The 13,550-nt window shown below is 40.2% G+C and overlaps 1 long non-coding RNA gene across 1 annotated transcript; it reads right to left on the bottom strand.

Annotated features, from left to right (window-relative positions):
• Positions 1–4,281: 4,281 nt before the first annotated feature.
• On the bottom strand, positions 4,282–8,675 carry LOC117768179. The gene is made up of 2 exons (XR_004615016.1): positions 8,511–8,675; positions 4,282–4,526 (listed from the first exon to the last, which is right to left on the bottom strand). It is a non-coding gene; the product is annotated as an uncharacterized LOC117768179 (long non-coding RNA).
• Positions 8,676–13,550: the final 4,875 nt, after the last annotated feature.

Raw genomic sequence — 13,550 nt, 5'->3', positions numbered from 1 at the left:
AAAGAAGTATTTGGAACTGTTATGGTGGCTCGACAAAAACAAAGGAGAAGTGGAAGTCATGGTTAATTTCACTTTTTTCAGACTTTTGGACTAATTTCAGGAAGTTGAGCATTAAATAAAAGAAGAAGAAAAAGAAGCATAAGCAGCTTGGTGTCAAGTACTGAGCCTGAAGTTGGTGATGCTGGTAGTCAACAAAATTAACGAAACTTAGCAATGCAATACAATTAGTGAATTGACAATTGATCAATCAACATCAGATGTCTACAAACCAGTCAATGTCAAATGAAACGTTTTACACATCCCATGTAGGTGATGATGACGAGTGTATGCACATACAAAAATAGGAAGTCTTCTCCCGATAAAAGCAAAATTAACATGATCAAATGTAACATGAACTCTGGTTCAGACCTTCGTTCGGACTTTCACGTGTGAAATTCCCCTTCGTCTCTTTGGAGCGACAATAAAATTATTCCAGGATCTTAAGAAGCTTAAGACTTAGTTTGATGAAGACCTATAGCCTCTTGGATCATAACTACAATGAACTAAAACTTGATCTACTGTAAAGTAGATTAATTCTAACATAGTGTCTTGAGGAAACCATCTCTTATTTTGGTGTTTAAATTAGCGTTAGCTTAACACGAACACTGGAAAAACAAGGAAACTCCTATTTCTATCTTGAGATGTCGAAGTCGTCTTCAGAGTTACATGTTTCCACTTTGTGTCTTGTGAATTCAACATGTGGACGTGGAAACCAGCGCACTGTGGTGTCATTAGCACTTAGCTTATCAGAGCTGTTTACTGTCCAGTAACAGCTGGGTCCTGTGTCTGCACAATGGCTTTCAGATCATCCAACTCTCCGGAAACATCCCTGGCAAGTTTGATAACTAGACACAACACACAAAGGTTTAGTTTATCCTGTTTTGGTGGAGGGTAGCATGCTTCCATTCACTGCGCTATGCCAAGCTAACAGAAATCTGTACCTCTACTTTAGGCAGAAAGATGCACTTGATGGTTTTTATCTAATGTGTAATTCACACTACGCAAATTTTAGCTCAACTATCCACTCGCCGACAAATTTCGAAAATCTCAGACAAAAGCCTCGGATCTGGGCCACATCTGCATTTGATTGGCAGCCGCCAAATACTATATGTGAACTCTTCAAAGACGATTTGAGAGGCTCGACGACACGTTACCTCCTCTGATGCGATTTGTTATTGGCTAAATACCCAGAAAATTCTGCGACAACAGATCGTGTAGTGTCGGTTGTGTAGTTTGAGCTAATGGCTGCAAGACTCCAAATGACGAGACAGCAAGTCAAAGTTTTTTCATTGTTGGAAATAGCAATAAGTCAATAGAGAGGAAAATGACAGTTTTGTAGCAGCTTAACTTTACGGTCACAACCACAGAAATGTTTGCCATGTAGAATTAACATACGTGTAAAATGATTAGGGAGAGAAGTGGTTGAAATTTTGTTATATTCACAATATTATTATTTAAGCGAGCTGCTGTTGTCCAGGACGACAGTGATAATAAAAATATTTCCACTAAGTAAAAGCATATTGCTAACTGTTAGTCATTTTCGGAAATGTTGCGATAACATACAATACTTGCAGTGTTCATATGCGTAACACAGAGCTCTTAGATGACAGGCTAACTGATAGTGGAGTCAGTTGCAGCCTGGACACATTCCATCTCACAATCTGGCTCTTGTCAGACAGACCTCAAATGTGCTGATAAATGCAAGAGTCTTAGCCCATCGCACTTTTTTTGCGTTCCCCATATCAGAAAGCCCATGGGTGCACGTTCCAAACATCTGGGAAATAATTACAACGCCCAACAGATAGGCCTGTTTTGAAAATTTGTGTTTTTTTCTCAAATGCTGATATCTGTGTGTAAGTTCTGCATAGACCTCTAATGAGTGGGAAGCTGCTGTGTCGTAAAACTGCCACCGAGGCCGCGATCTTTGCTCCGTGCAGGCCTCACTGGGAAAACATCTGTGGACAATTTTGAAAGTGGCTTGCTACTTGTTAATACAGCTGTGAAGACCAAGTGGACAAAGCTGAACAAACCTGAGTGGAAAGAGACTGATGGGGTCTCCTTGTTGAACAACTGAGAGGCTGATCACTTGTTTGCTGATACAGACGAGTCAATCTCACCATATAACTGGATCCATCTGCTGAGCCTGAGAGATCCACTTTCTGTTTTAGATCGCCGTCGGTACATTTACATACACGTGCGATGTGATGCTCTCGTGTCCACCAACCCTCTGCATACTTTCCCTCTAATCTCCTCCCACTGTCCATCATATCCAGTTGCTATTTAGACCCCCCCCCCCCCGTGCTCGCTCCAGAACACCTAATCCCTCCACTTATTTCCCTTGATTGCGAACCTTGTTGTTTTCTGTTTTGATGCAGGGCACCGGGCCCATTCGAGTTCCTCGGCCAGGCTGCCTTGTGGACATACTGAGGGAGAAGCGTTCTTCTTTTCATGAATGCTCCACATTTCTGAAAAGTTATGAGCTGGGGTTTGTTTGTAAAAGTCAAGGTTGTGGTCTGGTGCAAACCGTTACATAAAAAATGGATGCACATGGGGCCTCACTCAGAAAAAGGAAAATCTTATTATTGGTTCTACTACATGGCAATATCTGCTACACTATGTGGCCACTTTATTAGGTACACCTGTATAATCTAATGCAATTCAAGTCTATAATATTCTGTTTTCGTTGACATTGTTGGAAATGTGTAAATTATACTGTATGTGTATCATTGAACTCCATAAAGGGGAGCAGGACATTAGAAACACCTCTGAATATAATACAGTGTAGAATACCATCACTAACATAAACCTATCAAATGTGGTGATCCTGAAAGTAAAGTTTAAGGCAATTGTATAGGATTGAATTTGTCTTAATGTTTGTGTGATGTCCTCAAATAATAAAACTTAAAAATGGCTTGAAGCAGATTTTCCTTTAACTACAACACTTACCAATAACCCTACAGGGGTAAAGGTTTTGTCATACAAAGCTGAATCAGTCAGTCAAATATAATAATGAGCTGAAAGTTACTGCTAGAAATAGAGCTTCTAAAGTCCCACCATGAGCAATCAAGCTTCTATTCCTGTGTTGTGCCGGGTTATCATTAAGGTCATTCAAACTAAGTCTATAATTAACACATACGTATGCCGTGAGTTGCAGCTGTCAGACTGTAGCCAGAGAATGTATACACATGTTTGAGTTATACTGTGTATTATTAGGCTTATAGGCTTATTGTATGGCCAATAATAACACATTAATATAATAATAATGATCTGTAATGTATTCAAGGGATAAGATGCATTTTCAACAAATCCCATTCAAATATTTAAACAAAAAAAGAACTAAAACAACAAACAAGTTGCCTTTTGTTTGTGTAACCAAAGCCTGATATACTTTATTTACATTTACTTCAAACTGTGGGATGTCCAAAAAGTAGTAAAAGAAAACATCAATGATTAATATTGTTGCCCTGGGTGACATATGTCCCGTCTTCATAATGAACATTGGCAGCACTGTAGCTTATTGTGACCACGTATACACCGTCCTGCTGCTGTAACGAACTCTGAGGAGCAACACTGCGAGTGAAAATACAGTCCTCAACAGTTGCATTGTTATCTCTGTCAAGGAAGTTATGTTTTTATCTGCGTTTGTTATTTAGCAAGATGAAGCAAAAACTACTGGATGGATTGTCAGGAAACTTGGCGGATGGATGCATCTATGGGTCAGAGAACAACCCATTAGATGATGGAGTGGATCCAAATCCGGGGGCAGATCCAGAACCTTTTTTTTTCACTTCCTTTAACATTGCGAGAAAGGGCGTTTTAAAAAAAAATTCCATTGAATTTGGTGCGGATCCAAATAAAAATCCAGATGTGTTGAATTTCAATGTGGCTTCTGTTATTGACCGTTGGGCTTTGGCAAACAGATGTGCTCTCTGAGTGCATTTCTAGTTTACTGCTGTTTCAGTGACATATTTAAAGTAATTACTTTGGTTTCTGCTACATGGTTTTGAGAAATTTTACACTGAGCAGGAACCAATGGTCTGTGTGATGGATAGAGGGATTCAGAAAGCACTGATAGAAGGAGTGAAGTTTTTTGGGGGGTTTTGTCTTTTCATGGAACAATAACAAAAATGTATAACATATCTCTTAGACGCTGTTCAACTACAGCACAGATAATATATATTCATCACAATATCTTGTATAAGAAACCCTGAGATGAAGTCACAAACTGTACAGTGATCGTAATCAGTGTTTCGAAATGTTTATTGACATCGCACGTCATCCCGCCGTCAAACAACTGCACTGTTGCAAACTGTGGTCGGAAAAGACCTTCATGCATGATGCATTACCTTCCCTGGGCATCTTCTGTTTATCTTCCATGTTGATTAACAGACCACAGGGACTTGCTGGGCCTCAGTACTGTATGACCTTCTGAGTTATGTTCCTCCAGCTCACTGGGGCTGCAACTCCCCAGACCTTATCATTCTCTCCTGTGTGTATGAGGAAGAGAGAGATGAAGAGAGGGGGGGGGGGTCAAAGGTTAGAGGGGAGAAGGCTGACACCATCTGGCAGTGATTGTGTCTCCGATGAGAGCCTGAGATATCATGTGGGATGTGCCTCGAATGTGTATTTGTCTGTTTGTGGTCTGAATGTCTCCAGAACAGCCTGTAAATGCTTCTGATAATTTATCTGTGCTAAGAGAAAAGTCACAAACAAAACAACTATTTCACGTAAATACAAGGATAAAAAAAAAAATGCTCACTTAAAATTCTATGATGCCAAAGAAATCATTATATATTTAATGCCCTCGTGTGTTTTAATACATGGATAATCACACTGATGAGTTGAGAAGGCTGTGATTCATGGGATATGCATATCTAAGCGTCACTCAAATCAATTAGCCTCGAGCAATAAGCCGACCTTTGACTTTCCTAATGGGGCCCTTATTCTGCCTCCGGGGTCAAAGGATATTCAGAGGCCCACCTGTGTAGACAATTCAAAGCAGGATGCTTGTTTCTAAACTGAAACACAACACTGACAAGATTCACACGCAGACGACGTTAACAGGCAAAACTAAGACATTTATTACATATATATGATGTAGTGTTAAGCATCTACAATATGTGATAAAGATTTGATTGTCTCCTCAATGACTGAGTTATAGTTTATTGAATCTGTTTATGTGCATTAGAGATGTGCATTAATGCATGAATAGAATATTCTACATTGTTTGGTCGTTAGCTCACATTTAAATGAAAGCCTCGGGGCCTGGAAAGTGTTGGCTTTCACTAACTTTAAAAAACGTATAAATATTTATCACTTACAAACACACGTGCAAACCTGAGGCTTGCTGTAAAAAGGGTTGTTTTCAATAACCTATCAAATCTGTAATGTTAGATCACCCTAAAGAATGGCTTGTTTCCAATGTCATCAAAACTCATCAAGAAATGTTTTTGATCGACATGAGGTATTTTTTTAGTACCATTGATTTAAAGACAACATTGGCTGCGTAAAAGTGTTACGACAAACATGTTGCCAAAAGCTGCACATTCAGCAGATGTGGAGCAACATTAGCATTATTTTTCGAGTCCAGTGTCTGTTCACTAAATTAATTTCACGTTTCTTTAGTCGCTAAACAGTCGACTGTGTTTGTCTGGTGTTTGCTGCTGGAAAAGTTGTGGACAATGGGTTTATCAAACCTGCCATCAGCGCCTGTAAACAACATGGATGAGAGCGGGGGAGCTGAATCATAACTGGAAAACTGTGGGCTGGAAAAAACAGAAACACTTCACCTAAAGATGCCTGACAGTCCTGAGGGCTCAACGTCACCGAACAGGCACGGTGGTGGTTTCATGTGAGGGTTACTTTACAGCTAAATCTGTCCAAGAGACAATGGGATTTCTCCATTGACTGTACATAATCCATCCAGAAATGAAGCCACAATATCCCGGATGCGCGTGCTGCCATCTTCTGAATGGAGCCACGATATCGTGTTCCCGCCAAAACAGCAACTCGACCAATCCCGAGTCCGTCTCAGCTGTCAATCGAGATGTTTTCATAACATCAAACCACGAATTAAATATAGACTTAGAAACATCAGTGTGATAAGAACTTCCTAAAATGACACAATCCATCTTTGAGAAGAAATTATTTGATGTGTATTTTCTTAGTTCGGACCATGTCCCATCCACTAACATGGAAGAGGCTGGGTTTATGACTTGTCAGACACCAGGGGGCAATCAAGATGCTCCCTGAAGTTTCTGCTCATAACCTTTGAACCCCAAAGGTATATATATATATATATTTATCCATGAAAAATCAAGTTTTAAATATTTCAAACCATTATGCAACATGTGCCTCTTTCCTTTTCCCATGCAGTGTTAAAGAGTCTCTTCAGACTCGGGTCATTTCTTCTTACCTTATCGCTCATTCAATCAGACTGGGACCCAGCCTTTCGCACTGACTGCTGTTTCCTGCACTCCATGATCAGAGTGGAGGAAATGGGCAGTGCCAGACATGCCAGGGCAGGGCTGCCCAGAAACTCACTGTGAGGTTGGAGATACGGGCCATTAACTGCAGCCTCGGCTATTTTATAAATCTGCCATGTTTTGGTTATGTGGGGGCGTCTCTGAGAGGTTTGTTGAGGTCGCTGGCTCGGTGGAGACTGATGAAGTACGAGCTGTGATGAATGTGCACAACTCAAACCTTTATTTTGAGAGAAAATAGGCACAAAAAAAAACACCATTTAGCAGCTGGACTTTGTCACAGTTGTCCAGAGGTATCATTGTGTGATGGAGTTGTGATGAAGACGGTGTTGTTTGTTTATCTCACTGACATCTCCACATAAAAGCCTATTATGCTTATGTCCATAAGATAATACGACTACTGCTGCTACTACTACTGCCACCACTACTACAATAACTACTACTACTACTACTACTACTACTAATAATAATAATATTAATGATAAAAAGAATAATATAATACATATTTTGTCTATATAGCATCTTTTAAAACATAATCACAAAAAGTAATTTAAACAAATAAAAAGCTTTAATAAATAAAAGCAATGAGAATCATGTAAAAGCAATGAATAGAGCATTAAAAGAAAACAGACAACATTGCATAAAAGCAAATAAAAGGAATAAAACATAAAAAATAAATAAGAGGTCCAGTGAATTTTCCCAACTGTCTGACTGTAACATTATTAGTTTTTATTCGATCCATGATGATGCAGCCAGGCAGCTGATGTGTCAACACTTTTACGACGTGCAAAGGGAATAACCTCTGCTCACTGCTAGAACTATGCCTGGACATCATTCTTATCATCGTCATCATCATCATCATCATCATCATCATCATCATTTCCTGTTCTTGTTTACACTGAATGTTCTTACAGACGCCTGGGCTGCTGCTGCTGTGTGTGAAACTGGGATTATCGGAAATGTTAAAGACCGCAAGAAAAATATCGGCTAATGGCTTATATACTGTAACTTATACATGTCTGTGCCAGGACAAATCTGCTGTGAAATAGAGCGTTTCTCCTTATCTGGTTGTATCCACAAAACTCCAGTAGGTTCTTGAACAACAAAAACATTTCTCTGGTGGAAAAGAAAATTGCTTTTGGAAGAAAAATGACCTATATCTTAAAATTAGCATGCACTGTTAAGGAAATCATAATTTTAAAAGAGCACCAGCATTGAACTAAAATAAAAACAAAACAATAGACAATTAGAGCAAAAACAATTTGTAGGTGTAACAAAGTTTTTAATACATTATCAAAATCTGGACAAATATACCAATCATAATCATAATAAAACATTAATATACCCAACATAAATATGCTCAGACCCACCACATACTGTCAGTTTAGACCACTATAAGCTGAATATACGTGTGTGTTATGGTGACTGTTGTTTCAAACCTGGAGTCCTACCAGCCATTATTATCTAACTCAATTATCACCATCCACCAGTTGCTTTATGAGAGACTCCTCATGAGCTTTTAACAGTTTGATGGGATAAAACGATTATTGAGTTTCTGACCCGACGTGCCAACAATAGAAAAAGATTATCTGGCAAAGTATGAGGACTAATTTAATCATAATGTGTGAGTAACTGCACTGTGCTGTTATGAAGGAGAGGAAATAGCACTCGACCTTTGTTCTCTCCTCCCAGATTACTTTACTGTGTCCACCTCTGAAATCAGACCTATATGCACAGGGAAAGTAAATTGAACCTAAACTTATTTTGACTTTTCTTTAAGTTCCAAAGGTGTTTTTAATGTATTCTTTTTTAATCTGGTTATTTATTTCTTTTAATTGTAAGTATATTCATTTACGTACATACTTCTATCTGTTGGGAGAGTGGAGGCAATGTTCGGCTCCCATTGGAAACAGCTGGTAGATTCAGAATATTTCATTCTCCTCATTTAGACTCATTGAATTGTCCGTACAAAGTGCAGCTTCCTCTCACCAATTTGAAGCTGTACTAGTTCAGCTACTAGAAGAAAGGTTGTTGCAGAAAGAAGCGAAGCATGAACAGAAGAACAGCCACATCCACAGAGGAGGTCATTTAGTCCAAGTTCTTCTTCTTCTCCTCCTCCTCCTCCTCCTCCTCCTCCCTCTTTTCATTTTTTTTAGAAGCTGTAAAAAACAACAACACATCAATACAAAGAAAAAAAACAAGAAATCAACAGTGAGAAGTTGTCTTCAAGTGAAAGATAACTAGACTTTTGCTCGGGTCCCGAGGAGGCTTCTCTTCACAAGTACAGAGAAGCTTCTGGGCAAAGAAGCAGAAACTTTTTGAAAGGAGAGGATTCTTCTGTTTTCAGGTCAGTTAGTGAAGAAAAGGAAGGAGGAAAAAAAAAAAGCCTTTGACTTTGGATCAAGAGATCTCATCACGCAGCCTCCAGACTGGAACCGAACATCTGTCGTCTTATCCGCCAAATCTGTACATTACATGTGTACGTTTCAGTGTGATCTCAGAGATTATGATTCCAACGTACACACCTCCTTAACTTCCAAGAAGCCACAGGAGCTGTTTCCCGTTGTCTCTTCTTCTGTCTCATCAGTTATATTTTGGGAAGAGGTGGAGTGGACATCCTGGCACCTCCACCCGTCCCATAGCAACATCCTCCAGCTCTGTAGCAACATCCTGCACTTCTGCACCGGAGGACGTTGTTGGAGGAGAATCATTGTCTACTAGATCTATTTAAAGCCTCCGATGGAAGTTCCTGCATCATTTTTCTTCTTCACACACTTTTATTTCTTGTTGTTACTCATTTTCTCATCATTATTAGGCATCAATGCTTTTTGTCTCATAATCCTGAATCGTCCTGTGAGGAAGGATATCAGATTTGAACTATAGACCCCTGCTAAAGTCCTTTATCACCGAAAGCTCTCTTGACATCTGCTTTTTCTTCCTGAGATATTTGTATTTTCATTTTTGTGTCTCTCGCATGTTAAAAATATCACCAACCATGTACTCATGGTGATTCCTGCTCAGGTTGTGTTATTACTAGTAAGCTGGCCGGAGAAACTCCGCAGAAAGTCTGCATGTGACCAATTAGTGAGTTGATTTTAACGACCAAGTCTAAGGTGATCTTCAGCACATCCGCACACACGTTATCGTCATCGTCACATCTCGACAGACACAAAAAATGTGAAGCACAGAAATAATGCACAGACATATTTTAAATGTATCCAAGTACCCACTGGAGTTGGGAAGAAAAATGACAGACTCTTCAGTGAGACGCTGGAAAAACCTCCTGATTATGAGACATGGTGGAAGAATTCAGGACGAGTTTCTGCTCGGCTGCTGCTTCATTTCCTCTCCTGGGAAAACCCAGAACATTCATCCTCCTCTGAGAGTCTTGATGGTAAATTTATCTCCATGACCCGGTCACCCTCTGCCTCTGCAGGTCTCCCTTCAAGAGGCTCAACATTTATTTAAAGTATTAAAAGTAACCAATGCACAAACATAGCCCCTGTGAATGTTGTTCAAGTAACTTGCAAAACTGTATAAAACTATCATGAGACACTGTGTTCTTTAGTTAGTCAATACAGTTGTGGAAGAGAGGGGAAATACACATAAAACATACTATTACATTTGAATTTTTCACAAGAGAGGGTTAAGAAATATGAACAAAACAACTTTAATAACCAACTAACTTACTGCTTATTAAATGAATGACTAAAATTCAGATTGGGTCAAAAGCAAAGTAAAAGCAAAACAGTTGTAAATTGTTTGAAATTGGAGAAAGTCGATATGATTTGAGATTTGAAAAAAAAAGCATGTTCAAGAACTAAAGGGTGAAGAGCAAAGAGGAAACAAACATATCTGGGCTTCAGGTATATTTTCAAAAAGCTTAAACGTTTGAGCCTGAAGAAACACGTCTGTCTGCTACGTTCAACCTTCCTCTACAGCTCTGTTGCACCATCAGGAGTTATTTTCATTTATTACTGCTTGTTTGTTTATGATATCCCAAAGTGCTTGTGTAATTATTTACAGACTGAAATGGAATTTACTTTCATTACGTTGCCGGCTGAGGTGGATCTAATTTCACTGACATCATATTTTGTAAATTAAATTCAGTTTTTTTGAAAGTAAAAGTAGAAATAGCGAATTCCTTTCATGGTTTACAGGGATGCTTGAATAAGACAGAGGCTTCATTGATGTTTTAGGACAGACCCATGGTTTTCCTACAGTACGCCAAAATGTGTGCAGTGAAAAACGACTACTCACCGATATAGTTTGAACATCACAGCAAGAAGCTATTTGGGTTATTCTCTTGAACAAAGTTTGCAGAGCAGCAGATAAAAAAAGTCAACCAGAAAGCCCTCACTGATGTAACAAGCCCTGACCCAACCCTGGGTCATCAAAATCTAAAGAGTTAGATTCAATTCACTTTAATTTGTATAGCACCAAATCCCAACATACATTCGTGCATTATCTCAAGGCACTTTACACAGTGAGGTCGAGACCTTACAAATATCGTAGAGAAACCCAACAGTTCCCACAACGGGCGAGGCCTTGTTGACAGTGGGGAGAAACGACTTGGGTTGGGGCGAGAGGGGAGAGATGGCGGATAGAGGAGGGGTGGGTGGAAAGGGGGAGAGAAGAGAGAGAGAGTGAAAAGAGAGCGACATCAGGAACAATACAAGTGTATGGAGAGTGTACGGGCAAACATGCCAAATAATTTAGATATCAATAAACACACCGGAGCCAAATCCGTTCCACAAATCAGATACATTTTTGTATTATCTTCATAATTGTACTCTTTAGCATTGTATGATAACTTTAGGAGAAATGTCTTGTTTTTATTCTATTCAGCTGTGTTCATGTAAAGGCTCAAAACATCACATTAAATATATTTCAAAATAAAAGAGCCTGTGACAAAGAGCTAATTATAACATCAAGAGTAAGTTGAGTAATTGTTGCTCTTGATGGAGATCAGACTTCTCAAAGCTTCTCTGAACCTCATGATTCTCTCATGTTACATAGTCCCAGCGAAGACAATTTGATTATATCATTTCTTGTTGAAGTAACAGCATCAAAAAAATCCATACACCGTCTCCAGTCTTTCCTATTGAACAAACAACACAGACATCGTAAACAACAAAGGCGGATCGATACTCTGGAAGTCGCCCCACCGTACCGCTACTGCCGTATAAAACATTACGCCACACGTGTATTTATTGGTGAGAGCGGAGGAAACGTGAGAAGGTGCACTGAGGCCGCACGAGGTAGAGATCAGTGGAGCAGCACGAGCGGCTTCCTGCGGTTGGAGACCCTCAGAGGAGAGTGGATTACACGTTTAGAAGTCGCGGATCACAGTACAGCCTACAGCCATAGACCCCCGCCTCCATCTGGTGTCACAGCCACAGCAGCCGTGCTAATGACCCGAGCCTGCTGGCTCTCCACTCAAAATGGGCTGGTCGTCAATATGTCTAACCTGGGGAGGGACCTGAAGCCGCACAGTGGCAGGGGGTCCGCTGTTCTTCAAATCCCCTTTTCAAAGCTTTTCTTACAATAGATATCATTTGAATTCATTGAAGTCAAACCACCGATAGGCCTCTTTCCGACCTGTGCACAATAAGATCGTTTTAATGTTTCAAACCGTCAGCATTCATATAAGATGACGACAACTCGTGGGAAGTTTTGAGCCTAAAGTTTATCCTCCGCTAATGAAGTCTACTTCAGGACAGTATGTTTCCTTTTTAAAGACTTTTGAGAATGCTTTGTCTAATTCAATTCTATGCTGTGCAGCATGGTGGTACAGTGGTTAGCACTGTCACCCTCCAGCGAGATGGTCGACCAGGGGTTTTCATGTTTTCCCCCACACCGCTTGTGAACCCGTATGTATTTCTTTTTAAATTCATTTACTTGATTTGATAGGGACACTGCTCATTGATCAACAGACAAAATACTTTAAACGAGCTAGCTCCACAGGATAGTTACCATCTCTTGTACAATCTTGTCTCTTGTACACCATCCAGTACAAAGCACATACTAAGGTTATTTTATTTTAATAATAACTTTGAAAGTCTGATATGATCAGACCCCGATCCCGTTTCATAGTTTACTTCCTATTCTCTTGTAATGTTTTTCTCAGTGAATTGACCCATTTCATGAGCTCATCAAGCTCGTTGACGGAGGAGAGATGTGAGTCGCAGTGACTCATCAATGACCCATCAGTGAAACACTACTTACTCCAGTGGGACCTTTTATTTGAAGTATACAAGATGGTGAACACTTATTTTCCCTCTGTCTGGACTGTTTGGTGGCCTTGCACTTGATACTGGCTCTAGTGGCTGGAGGCTGTATAACAACATTTCTGTTGAAGGGGCAAAGGCTGATGCAGTACAGCGTAGTCTGCAGCAGGGTGTGCAGAAAGACTGAGAATCACAACCACTACATTCTATCACATTTTGATTATATGCCTGCTATGGAGTTTTACCTTAAGCTTTTAGACCTTTAGTTTATCTCAGTTTATCATAAACAGGAACAAGCTGCCCCCCCCCCCCCCCCCATGTGATGCAGACATGGAGTAAGAGGGAGACAAATTCAAAAGGTCCTGTCATCTAAAACTCAGCCTGTCCTGCAAATCCAGCCTGTGCGAGTTCCTTCATAAAATATAAACAGGGCAAACATGAGAAGACCCAAGATGACCTCCAGCATGTTGTGAATGTGAGGCCACCTACTGGGAGCCTCTTCAATCAAAGACCTGGGTTGCTTGTGGTGTTAGGGTGCAGGGCTGAGATGAGTCTGTGGCTCAACGTCGTAGTGATGCCCAGAATCCACATCCCCATCGCCGTGCCCTGCTTCTTTTTTTTTCTCTAAAGGATCTAATTCCCAGAGAGAACACATGCAGTCTCATGAAACATGTCCAAGGAAAACAGCCACCCCTGTGACCTGCGGGGACGGTCAGCATGGGCCCCTAAATCCTCGAGGGAGATCCCATGGGCCGAGCATGGGATGATTTAATTACGCTAGGAAAACACTGTGTCTGTG

Source organism: Hippoglossus hippoglossus, chromosome 1, assembly GCF_009819705.1.
Source record: "Hippoglossus hippoglossus isolate fHipHip1 chromosome 1, fHipHip1.pri, whole genome shotgun sequence".
In the NCBI taxonomy this organism is placed as follows: domain Eukaryota; kingdom Metazoa; phylum Chordata; class Actinopteri; order Pleuronectiformes; family Pleuronectidae; genus Hippoglossus; species Hippoglossus hippoglossus.
Note: the sequence above shows the minus strand (reverse complement) of the source record. Positions and strands in the feature narration are given on the sequence as shown.